The 13384-nt window shown below is 46.1% G+C and overlaps 1 non-coding gene across 1 annotated transcript; it reads left to right on the top strand.

The window, feature by feature from the left end:
* The first annotated feature begins 11921 nt into the window (after positions 1-11921).
* LOC142457497 (U6 spliceosomal RNA) lies at positions 11922-12028 on the top strand. Its single transcript, XR_012786224.1, has one exon. It is a non-coding gene; the product is annotated as a U6 spliceosomal RNA (small nuclear RNA).
* The last annotated feature ends 1356 nt before the right edge of the window (positions 12029-13384 follow it).

Raw genomic sequence — 13384 nt, forward strand, 5'->3', positions numbered from 1 at the left:
AAGTGTGGGAAGAATGAGATTATACCTAAAAATCTTCATGTTCGACCCAGGATATGTCTGCAATGGCCACAAAAAGAGGGAGGCACTCGATGGATGGATCGGCCAGGCTGCAGCAACAATGAACTCACGTGCAGGAACAGTCGTGAGGATGACGCGGGACCAGGTAGTGTCTCGTTCTGCTGGGCGTCCAATAGCTATGGGTCAAAAGGAGCTTGAAGGCATCTAACAACAACATGCCTGGATATGCATTTACCTAGGCTGAAAATGTACCCAGGAGTACAATAGGCAGGGTTTTGAAAACTGCTTAGTATAACTGAACAACCTGAGAGAAATTGCTGGGCCTGGGACTCAGGCCCAAAATCTTGGGGGAAACTAATGTCAATTGGCATAACATAGTTCACCAAGGCAATGCTCTACATTGTACTGTCATGAGTAACCACTGTGTTCTTAAAAGCTTGTTAGCAGCCAATCTAAGGTGCAGTTATGGGTCTCTCCCCACCTGGAGCAAAGGAGAGGGATCAAAGTCAAAGACCATGCAAACAAGTAGTCCAATGAATGTAGTACTTGAACCTGAAACCGAGTCAAAGTGGATTCTGACTCATGGTGATTGTAGATTTTCAAGACCGTAACTCTTTACAGGAGTAGAAAGCCTCGTCTTTCTCCCAGAGACTGACTGGTGGTTTCAAACTACAGAAATTGTTGATAGCTGCCCAACAGGTAACTGCTAGGCCACCAGGGATCTTACCCTAGTGTGTTAGTCCAGGTAGTCTAGATAAACCCAGGGACACTTATAAGCATATAAGAGGTTTATACACAAGAGCCATTGAATATTGAGGACACATCCCAGCCTAGTCCAATCCAAGCCCATACATTCAATATTACCCCATATGTCTGATACCAATCTATAAAGTCCTCTTCAGACTCATGAAACACATGCAATGATGCCGAATACAGGATGATGACAGGCCACTGGGTAGAAAGTCTTTGGATCCAGTGGTGTTGTAAGCATCTCAGCGCTGGCAGGGGTCTCTACATAGTTTCTCTGGCTTCAGAGGTCTGGTTGCATCAGGGTAGGTCCACGTGGCTTCTCCAGCTCAGGGCACTAGCATATTTCCATGTGTCTTGTCAGCTGCAATGTCTCCCAGGGAGCGAGCAGGTTGTGTCTTCTGCCTCCAAGGAGAAAATGCAGGAGTTCCCAGAATCCTCCGGAGAAGGCCATGCCTACACAGAGGCCTCATGGGCTATAACCCAATTGACAGAGTAGACTCCACCTCTTCACTCTTAATCCTCTCAAGTCCCAAACTGACACCAGATTATGTAACTACCATACCTAGACCCCACAAATCTGGGATTAGAAGAAAACTGGTTAGTGTCAGCTCCCACTACGGACCACTCTGAAAGGGATCATCTTAGAAGGTCCTGGTTAGAGTGGGTAAAAAGTATGGAACCAAACTCAAAATCATAAAGAGACCAGACTAGACCCCCCTTCCCGTCCAGAACTGAATGAACCCAGTCCCAAAGTTCAATTTTCAAATGACATAGAGATCTCTAAGGTGAAAGAGGTGTGCATGCCTTAGAATAAATCAAAGATCGAAAGGGCAGCATTTGGCCAGTGACAAGGTTCAGAAGACAGGAAGGGTTAGGAGAGGAGGAATGGGAACAGGACCTGCCGGAAGGAAGTGGGATGAATGATATGACATGGAGGCGATTGCGGTGAATGAATGAGATGGAACAAGATGTGTATGAATTGTTGAATGGAAAATTGATCTGCTCCATAAACCTTCGCTCGCTTCGTAATAAGTTGAAAAATAAAAAGCAATAGACTTCCCATGTGTACTTTGGAATGAGCTGCCATAAAGTCTATTGCATTAGAAATCGGAGTTGAGCACTGCGGGGTGTAGTGCCTTAGTACACGCGTTCCTTTGTGACGCCCCTGGGAACGCCGGGGGGAGGGGTGGGGGGCTTGAGTGGGTTGTTGGCTCGTGCAAGGAGAACGCCATCGATCCACCATTGCAAGTCAGGGCGTGTTGCCTGTTGAGCAAGCAGCTTTGCTTTTGGATTACAGGTTCCTCTAATTTACCCTGGTAACTGAGCCTCCAAAGACCAAACCTGACGCAAGTGCTGGGGATGTATAAAAGAAAAGTGGAAATAGCAAAGCGATTAGGAAATGGTGAGGCACCTTCAGTCTCTGGAAGAGCACTGGGCTACATAATCAGTGAACGATGAGAACAATTTTAGAGGATAACGGAGCACGTGACGGGATCTGCCCTGATGAAAGCTACAGTTACCATTCAGCAAGGGGTGGTTTAATCGTTGGAGTCGAAAGGCTACTGCCAGTGTGGCTAGAGGATGAACATTAGCGTCGATTGCCGGTTAGTCTTCTGTACAGCACGCAAGAAAGGGCTTGGTGCCGCTTCAATGATTTAAAAGCTGCAGGTAAAGCACGTGAAAGTGATTGTAATGAAGAGTTTTGAATGAAGCGGATTCAGTGCAGAAGCCCTGGTGACGTACTGCGTTGCGTGCTGGACTGCTCACTGAAGAACAGCAATTCCAAACTTCCAGGTGGTCCACAGGCGAAACATGAGGCTTTCTTATCCCCCAAAGAGTTAGTCTCAGAAACACAAAGGGACAGTTCCATTCTGCCCTGTGGGGTCACTACGAGACAGCACTGACTTGATCAAAGTGGGTTTGTGTGTTTCTGTTGGTTTGGGCTGGTTAGTCCCAAACCAAACTCAGTGCTCTCAAGTCGGTGCTGACTCACAGTGACCTTATGGAGCAGGTGACCTCACACACAAGGGGAGGAAGCGCTGTCCAGTTCAGCCCATCTCCAGGATCCAGCTGTTGTGAATCATGGCTGATTTTGGAAGCAGATTGCCAGACCTTTCTTAGTCTGGACCCCACCCCCTGTTCAGTATCATAACAATACACAGGGCTCCGTTGACAGGTGTGGGGTGGCTGTGCTTGACGTGAATGGGGTTGGGAATCTGGCAGGTGATCCCACACAGAAGGGGTGACTGTTACCATGGAACCTCCACTGACCCCGGGCTTCTGGAAGACTCCGGTTCATCTATAGAGTGAGATCAGTAAGACCCTGAACCTGGAGGGACTGCTGTGCTTTTTGGGATCTCCATGTTTTCTGCTTTTGACAAAGTGAACTCTGACCACTTTTCTCTCACTCTTTTTAGTGGAAAATTATTGTTTTCCTTCTCTTAACAGATTTGCACCTTACACAGTTTCCAGCTCCACTAGGCTTTAGTGTATTTCCACAAATGTCACCAGCTGACTCCTCATGTAGTAGGATTGGTTTAGCACCCATGGGGCACAGGAAGACTTAGGGAGCTCAGAAGCCAGAAAGAGGTTTTAGCTCTTCTGTTTAAGCTCCATAAGGGCCCTGGTGGCCTAGTGGTTACTCCTTGGGCTGATAATCGCAAGGTCAGCAGTTTGAAACTACCAGTCAACCCATGGGGAAAAGATGAGGCCCTCTACTTGGAAACCCATAGGAGCCTATCCTTCAGGGTCGCTATGGGTCAGCACCAACTCCATGGTAGTGACTTTAAGCTCCAGGCCCTGGGAAGTGACCTTGAAACAAAGGATGGCATGATTCCAAGACTCGAATGTGGGGAAAGGAAGTGAGGGCCATACAAGACAAGTCCCTGAGTTCCCAGGAAGGCCTGCTTCACCCTGTCCCAAAGCCCATCTGTCAGGAGGTCACAACCCTTAGCTGGCAGCAAGGTCAGTGTTCACCCTACATGTTCCCAGTGATTCTCACTGTGTTGGGCCAGGTTGTCTAGAGCAGGGTCAGCCAAGTGTGGGTCTCAAGCCCTAGGTGGCTCTTTCAGTAAGTGCCTGTGATTCTGAAGTAAGATGGAAACAATATAAAGGATATTATTCAGATGCTGGTGATTTCATTTGATTGTAAAAATATATTTATGACTCCTGAATAAATTTAAATTGCTGGAATGGATAGGATTGGCTCTCCCACCTCTAAAGTTTGCTGACCCTTGGTCGAAACAAACCAGGGACACTCACCGAGATATAAGAAAGAGCTTTATTTTACCAAGGGTTCAAATAGAAAGTAAATGCTTAGAAAATGATGATGGCAACATATGTACACATATGCTTGATACAATTGATATATGGATTATTATAAGAGCTATAAGAGCGCCCAATAAAATGATCTTTTTTTAAAAAGAGCTTTATCCTAAGGAGTAACAATATATCAAGAAGGCAGCCCAGTCCAACTCAAGCCCGTAAGTCTGATGCTAGTCCACATGTCCTTCTTCAGACTCGAGGTTGGCAATAGAGGAAGTCGAAGCAGGAAGATCACAGGCCCGGTGGATGCAGAGTTTGGGGATCCAAAGTGAGTGGAAGCATGGCAGAGCACCGGCAACTCTCGTGGTCAGCAGCAGAGTCCCAGCAAGCAGGAAGGCAAGATGAGAGAGAGAGAGAGAGAATGCCCTTTCTGTTGGTCTTGCCTACAAAAGACTAATGCCATCAAAGAGGTGTCATCAGGCTGCAATTTGATTGACAGGATTGACACCTCTAGCCAGGAGTGTCCAGTTGACATAATTCCTACCTTCCACACTCATCTCCTACACAGCCTGTCTGTTTGGAGTGTAGAGCAGATATGAATGAGTCTATACATTAAAAGTTATTTGGAAAGCAATGTTCTGAGATCCCAGATGCAGGCTTTGAAAGGGTTTGAAGCCACTTGGGAGCTACTGCTGTGTTTTAAAAATGATTGTCCACCACTGGACCTCGGAGGGAGTGGAGACCAAAACCTTGGCCATGATCACTCTTGGAAGCTGTGGAAATTACCTAACCTGGTGTCAATTTAAGGATTAAGAATATAGGAGTGGAGTCTAGGCTGTCAATCTGGAGATAGCCAATGAGACTTCTGTGTGGGCATGGCCTCCGGAGAATTCTGAGTAATCTGGTACTTCCTCCTTGGAGGCAGAAGACACCTCTCTCTGTCTCTACTACTCCCTGGGAGACAGACACTGCAGAAGACAAGCCACATGGATGCAACCAGACCTCGGAAGCCGGAGAAGCCACAGAAAAACCCCTGCCAAAGCTGAGATGTTTACAACACCACTGGACCCAATGGCTTGTAATTGTCCTGTATTTGGCGTCATTGCATGTGTTTCATGAGTCTGAAGAGGACTTTATAGATTGGTATCGGACACATGGGCTAGTATCAGACTTATGGCCTGGACTGGACTGAGTTGGGATGTTTTCTCAACGTTCAATTCTTCTTGTATATAAACCTTTCCCTTACTGTGTTGGACAGGGTTCTCTAGAGAGACAAGACCAGATTGCTAGTAATTATATATAAATATATTTATAAAGATCGATATATAATACAAGAAATCACCCGTTAAATTATATACAGATAGCTAATACAAGAAATTAACAGTTAAATTATAAAGCAGTGAGACACTAGCAGTCCTTTAAGACTTGAAAGCCGCCAGTTGCCAGTCCCTATCTGTAGAGAAAGCGGGGCTATATATACCCAGGCAGCAAACAGCAAGGCAGATCACCAACTGTTGGTCCCCAGCTCCAGAGACGAACATTCTAATCGTGTGGGATTAAAGGGACCTCAACTTACAGCGACACAGTCCACAGGCTAGGCATCCCACAGATAGTGTACCCCTTTAAACTGAGGCACAGAACAAGCAAGGCGAGGCTCACCGAGCCATTTATCCCTCTGCCCTTCAGTTAATCCCACTTGTGTTTATTGGCCAGGCTGGCACAATAAACTATCGGACTTACATACATATGAATTTGTTTCTCTAGTCTACCCAGACTAACACAGGAGGGATGGAATTACCTGAATCCCTGAAGTTAAGTGTGGGAAGAGTTGTTGGAAAGAAAACTGGTGACATTCGTTCATTTAAAAAGAAGATATTCTCTTGAAGCCAACTCTCACTCCAAGCAAACTAGTGCATGTCAGATTACCACTGTGCTCCATGGGATTTTCCAGTGTGGTTCAATTTTCAGAAGTACATTTCCAGGCCTTTCTTCTGAAGCACTTCTGTGTGGCCTTGATTACTTTGCATATCAGTTCAACTAGATCACAGATGTGTAGACCTGCTTACTATGTATACACAAAACAAGCATGTTTCAGAAGGTGTAAGGGGTATGGGTTGTAACAGTAATGTTGAAAATGAGTTGTCTCTTTTTTTACCCACTGAGGATCACTGGTGGTAGAGTGGTCTTGCATTTGACTGATAACTGTGAGATAAGCAGTGAAAAACCACCAGCCACTCTGAGGGAGGAAGCCAGGCTTTCTGCTCACATAGAGAGCTTCAGTCTCCAAGGGCTCAAGTAGAAAGGAAATGCTTTGAAAATGATGATGGCAACATGTGTACACGTGTGCTTGACACAATGGATGAATGTATGGATTGTGATAAGAGTTGTAAGAAACCCCCATAAAAGTATAATAAAAAAAAGAATGTTTGTATCCAAAAAAAAGTTAGTCTTAGAAACCCACGAGGGCAGTTCTACCTTGCCCTGTCTGTTCTCTGGAGTTGGAATGGACTCAATGGCAGTGAGTTTGGCTTTGCATCTTGGTTTCCATCCACAAAGTGGGCTTTGCAAGTTAAACCAAACCAGACGCACCAACATGGAGTCAATTCTGACTATGACCAACCCACTGGGACAGAGTGGAGCTGCTCCGAGGTTTTCCACAACGGTAGATTTTTACAAGAGGACATAGTATTATCTTTCTTTCTCAGAGAGGCTGGTGGATTTGAACAACACCTTGAAGTTATCAGGGAAGCATCTAACCCACAGCACCACCGGGGCTCCTTAACCAGTAAACAATAAGAACAAAATCCCAAAGAGGAAATGACCCAAGTCTACTCTTACATTGCTGGGCAGGTGCACGGTGGTCTAAGTCAGACATTGTGTTCATGTCACCAAACCTCCAGCTACCACCACCCATCACGCTGTCTGATGGGTGGGCGCTGCTCTACCAGAGGCTACCCCTGCATCTTGCCTTGCCAGTCAGGAAGACTCCTGTACATGATGTCCACGCTTCTTTACTGGACCAGCCTAAGGTCTGCTGTCAGCCTCCGCAATGTAAACACGACCTGCAGGGCTTTCTTGCTGGGCACACTGCCTGGGTGCTCTCCCTGGAGCTAGGGCTGGAGGTGGAGATGTACAGTCTCAATACAGGGTGCAGTCAGTCCTCTCTTGCCCTGAATGAGCAATTGTCACCACTGGTTTTAGCTCCATTAGCAAGCCTCCTGCACACATCTTTCAGCTCTCATTCCATGCACTGGCAAACCCACCACCCAGAGGCAGCGGGCTCTCTGTCCCTGTCTCTCAGCCTCTCCCACACTCTCAGTGTCACAACTCTCTCCTCTTCTCTAGAAGGTTCTCAGCACCGGGACCCTGACCCAAAGAACAAGCTCAACTCCAGACTCTTCTTGGTGGTAGTGAGTTCATTCCCTCAGACTCCATGGAATTGGCCACTTGTGGATTTCAAGGCATGGTTTTCCCAACAGGGCCATGAACTGACTGATCCCCTCAGTGGCCCTTAGGTCTCTGTATTTTCATCAACCCAGCCAACCACTTTGTGGGAGCTACAAGACTGTGTCTAGGAAAGTGATTCATTGTACTGCGTGAGAAATGAAGATCCTTGGACAACTTCCTCAGGGAAGCACGGAAGAGGGACGAGGAAAGCAGACAGGGGCAGAGAAAAGACTCCTTAGGGATGACTGGGCCTCCGCCTGGTCCCACAAAGAGCACTGGAGCCTGCACAGCACCCCTGAAGTTGTTCCACCCCAATGCTGTGATAGTTAAGGTTTGCTGTGCCAACCTGGCCGATAAACACACGTGGGATTAATTGAAGGGCAGAGGGATAAATGGCTCGGTGAGCCTCGCCTTTCTTGTTCTCTGGTCTCTTGCTCCCTGATGGTCGACTAGCTACAGCTGCCTTAGCTGGTTCCCCGCTTCAACTGGCAAGGCTCCCTTACTGTGAGACACCCTTGAGGAGATGCCACATGGATCTACCCTATGCAGCCCTGGGTGCTGGAAAAGCTGTGTGGAGACCTGTCCCAGTGTGGAGATGCTTACATACTCACTGATTCAGCTTTCCTCCTGCAGTTGGCATCATTGCGTGTGTTTCGTGAATTTGAGGAGGACTTTGTAGATTGGTGTGGGACATATGGGCTAATATCGGACTTATGGGCTTGAACTGGACTGGGTTGGGATGGTTAATGTACAATTACCCCTTCTATAAAAGTCTCTCTTAGAAAATGAGTGCTCATGAATTTTTGTTTCTCTAGTCTACCCAGACTAACACAACTGCCAACCCCACATCCATCAGTCACTGAGGCCAGGAATGGAAAATGTGCAGTGGGTACTGTAGCACTCAGGCGACTCTATGCTAAAGAGATGCTCCTTCCTCCAGGCAAGTGGCTGGTGAAGGACACAGGGCGGAGCCATCCGCAGCCCCACCTACAGGGAAGGGAGTTCTGTCTCAGGGACCAGCGACATCATCTGCTACAGTCGCCCCACATTTGCCTTCTTATAGAGCATTTATTGGCTTCCCTACAAGCAATAAGCTCCCTGAGAGCAGGGCTTCCTCTCCTTCCCCTTTGCATCCCATAGCATGGTAGGGAGGCCATGGGCAACAACTATGGGTACCAGTTGCCACGCAGGTGATGCCGACCCACGGTGACCTCCCAGGTGGCCCAGTAAACTGCTTCCTGAAGTTTTCTTTTTGTTTGTTTATTGGTTTGCAATGAATGTGTTTGTCACTAAAGACTCCAAGTCTGGTTCTGTTTTCATTTTCTCCTTTTTTCTTTTTTTTTTTAAGCCACTCAGACCATGATTTAGGTTTGAGGGATGTGGTAATTACATAATCTGGTGTCAACTTGAGACTGTTAAGAGCAAAATCTAGCCTGTCAATCAGGTCGCAGCTTGATGGCCTCATTTGTAGGTGCTAAGTAGATGAATAGCTCACTAGAGGCCAGACCCAGACACTCTGCTTAGTCTTCATGTTGACAAGTCACACGGAGCTACACTGATGGAACCAGAACCCTGGAGCTGGAGGAGCCACATGGAGACCCATGTCAGTGCTGAGATGCTTCCACTGCCACCGGATCCATAAGACTTTCTACCCATTGGCCTGTGATCTTCCAGCATTTGGTTAAGGAAGCATCATTACTGATTTCCATAGTGCAATTCTAAAGTCCCACCAGCCATGTAAAAACTTTCTAATCTCGCCAAATGCTTTCCAGCATATATTATTTTCTGTTTTATTGCTAAAATCCGAATTTTGCTAAAAGTGTCAGTGTAAGATGGAATCTTATTGTTTTAATTCCTATTTCTATTACTAATAAAGTCAAACATTTCTTTATAAGGTCATTGTCAATGGATGCGTCTTTGGTAAATTGTCTACTCATGCCTTGTGCCCATTTTTTTAATTGGGTTATCTGTAATTTTCTTGTTAAAATATTGTAGTTTTCTATAGATTGCGTAGATTAGCCCTTTATATGATGTATTATTATTGAATATTTTTCCCAATCTGTGGGTTCTCTGTTGACTCTTTTGATGGAATCTTTCAATGTGCACTAATATTACATGTATTTTAGTAAATCCCAGTATATTTTTCATTGTTTAGTCATGTACTTATGCCTTATATAGGGTCCATTAGTTTGACCAAATTTTTTCATTGGTGGATTTTATAATTGTGTGGTTTATATCGAAGTCTTTGGTCCATCTTTTAGCCCTTTCTATGGAAGGCCCTCGGAGTGGATTTGAAGTTCCAACCTTTAAGTTAGCTGTTCCATGTTCCTGTACCACCAAAGATTATGAAATTGTGATCAAATTCATAGACAGACACTCACTTCATAAATGACACCAAAGGCATCAGTCTAACATGTATGTAGACTTTGGAACAAAATGTGCTGATGATAAAAATTAAAAAACAATTTTAATGTTTCACCAGCAGGAAATACATCAGGTTACTAGGCTGCACATTCTTCAGAGATTGCTCTCTCTGTTCTTTGCATGAGCAAGTTAAGATATAAGCCTTTCCTCTGCATGTTAATGATGGTAAATATTGAACGAGCTCTCACCCCTCATTAACTCATTTATGAGTCATTGTGTGGAAACAAGCCCAGTGGCAGAGAAATGCAGCGCGGCAGAGCTTCTGCAATTTCCAGAAGCGAGGGTTGCGCTTCCACTCAACCACCAACAGAGGGCAGGGCAGACCTACACTGCGATACTCCAGAGCCTGGGACTGTGTGAAAGACGTTATGATCTCAAATCCCGCATGTATTCAGCTCGTACTTCACATAATTGCCGGTCAGCTTCAATGAGTGGAGCCAAGACTGGCGCGTTTCATGTTCTCTGTCTGCTTGGGATTGAAATGAATGAGGAGGCCACTCACCAGCCCATGGGCTGAGTCCCCCAGACATGTCTGCCAGGCTGTGTGAACTCCCTGCTGCTCGCAAGCAAATAAGGGCAACAGCATGGCAAGTCTCTTCTCCAGACAGGGAGGGTGCCTGTCTCCAGGGCTGGCTTTAAAGCCTGGAAGGTGCCCCTTACCACCCCTGGGAGATAGATGAGACTTGGGTTCTCCTTGGAGGATTCTCCACAGTTCCTGCCAGCCCTTGGACCCAAGTGTACCACGTCTCAAGCAAGGCCTGAAGACATGTATGCCATCAACGATCAAGACCCACTTAAAAGCAGTCCAAGGATAAAAAGACATGCTACATACTTCTCATCAGAGACCCTCCATTTTCCCAGTGGCAATGAGAACAGTAGGGTGTTTCTGCTGAATCCAAGCGTGCCCCCTGCCAAGACACACAGCCGTCCTACTGCCGGGGACCGGTGACTGCAGCTGGATTTGGCCAGGGGCTCTTGTGGATGGAATCAGTGAGATTATCATGAGGGCTGATTCGAGAGAGCGGGCCCTCCTTCCCTTGGAGCTGCGTCCTCACCAAAGAGAAGGCTGTGGTGAGCACGAGGAAGTCGTCATCGGTCAGAATCAAGGAATTCTTGGTAGAAGCTGTGGGTGGCAGCAGTGGACATGGCCGTGACAGACACAACAGACATAGTTGATTGGCCCATTCCTGGAATCCCCTCAGTCCTTCATTACAGCATGATCGCGGGAAGTGCCTTCTGTTTTCTCCCCCTGATCGTGAAGGATGCCTGTGTCTGGTTCATTCTTAAGGAAAGAAAGCTCCCTCTGAGCTCCGACCACAGCACTGATTCATACACACCTATTGGCAATGAAGTTGAATAATCATAGTTAATCTTTCCAATGGACGCTGTTGTTGTTATTGTTGTGCGGTCCCATCCAGTTGGTTCCGACCCACATGCACAACAGAATGAAACACTGCCGGTCCTGACCCATGCTCACAGCTTCTCCTATGCTTCAGCCGGTTGTTGCAGCCACAGTGAAGGGGTAGCTGCCATCAAATGGGCAGGTGACAGGAGTGCTTCAGGCAGTAGTGGCTTTCAGGAGCCTGGGTAGTCTGTTTCTCCCATTTATGGCTGGCAGGCCTTTACAACGGGGAGTCATTGTCTGGGTCACTGTAGCCACTTTCTTTTCAGGAGGCTGTCCCTGGTATGGGCCCTAGAAATGTACACACAAGCTCATAAGTGTCTGTAGCATGTTCTAAAGTAAGGTATCCATGGACACTTCGTGACGAATGCTGCCTCTTCCCATGCCAACCTCTCCTCTATAGCACCCTCTCACCTGTGAAACCGGCCATCTAAACTCAGCATTTGTGAAATCCAGCTAAGAAGTTAAGCCAGAGATATATCCCATTGGGGTTTCCCACGCTACGTTTAAACAGTACCCTGATGATTTCTATCCACCCAGAAATCCCACTGCCCACTCAGTAGAATGCACAGGGCCAGCGACCATAGGCCATGTCATGATATTAACATGTCCTGCTGTGCTCGCTTTGGCAGCACACATACGGAAATTGGAACAATACAGAGAAGATTAGCCCTGCCCCTGCACAGGGATGACATGCAAATCCATGAAGCGTCCCACATTTAAAAATAAATAAATGAGCAAATACATAAACTGCCCTGCCGTGCCTGGCACTGGGATTCGTTTGTGGTGGGGAGCAAGCATCTGAAGTGGACGGAGCCACAGGGTAGTTAAGTCTGTCATCAGCTGTGTGAGATGTTTAGGCGGAGGATTTTATTCTAATTGAAGCGGAGTCCGAACCATTAATATGAACATGCTTATCTTGATTAATTACATGACTGAATTAAAGCTCAGTAATAATAGGTCATTGCATGAGTAAACGATTAATTAAAATACTTGAAACCCCTTTTGAAATAAAATTTTAAATAAAGAATTACAACAAAAGATGTTGTTTGACTAAGAGGTGACCAGAGAGCATGCAGCTGAAGAACGCAGAGGAAGGAATCTTCCTTGCAGGAACTAATATTGTGGTTTGTGGGCTTATTTTACAGCGGTGGCAATTCAGTGCTATCTTTCTGGATTTTGTAAAGCTTAGGTCACAAGCCTTGGTGGGACAGTGGATGATACATTGGGCTTCTAACTGCAAGGTCAGTAGTTCTAAACCAGCAGCCTTCATGGGAGTAAGATGAGGCTTGCTACTTCTGTAAAGGGTGACACTCTGGGAAGCCCACAGGGCAGGTCTATGCTGTCTTAGAGGGCTGCGTTGAGTCAGAATCTGCTTGATGGCAGGGAGTTTGCTTTGAGATATTGGGGGTTGTACCTTTTTCTAGTGTCCATTCTAAAATATTAAAACATATACACACATTCATTTTGCAGCCAAATGTTAACTTAAAGTTCTGAGTGGTTTCTAAAGGCCCACGCAATTAAATGCACTTTATTAGAAAGTGGATTTTGTCATATCTAGTGAGTTTAAAAGTTAATGCTTTATCATTTTTCTCCCTTTGAGTCCATTTAAAAATTTTTACTTTCTTTTCCACTGCGTTTTTTCTGATTCACTTTGTTCTTATGTTTTCTAAACATGAAATTCAGGACAGATAAATCTGTGGAGACACTCACTGGACAGTGCCTTGGGAGTGTGGTAGGAGAGGTTGGGGGAGGTGGGGAGAGAATAACATGAGTGCAAGAAAGAAGAAAATGTTCTAACATGAATTGCGGTAATGATCGTACTATTCTGGAGCTAATTGAACAAATGAATTGTGTGATGTTGGATCATGTGCCAATTAAACTGTTTTTTTTAATTAAATGCACGTTGAACAGCATGAAAGCTGCATCTGACTTTGTTCACAAGAGAGAAATGAGGCCATGCAGGACTCACTCCCGCCTTCGTAACTTGGAACTGTCTGTGGTGCTGGCCGCCGAAGCTCAGTTGCCTCTCTCCATGGTACCAGCATCCAGGAGTGCATGCCACGCCAGGCGTCCATG

The sequence above is a fragment of the Tenrec ecaudatus genome, chromosome 9, assembly GCF_050624435.1.
Source record: "Tenrec ecaudatus isolate mTenEca1 chromosome 9, mTenEca1.hap1, whole genome shotgun sequence".
Lineage (NCBI taxonomy): Eukaryota > Metazoa > Chordata > Mammalia > Afrosoricida > Tenrecidae > Tenrec > Tenrec ecaudatus.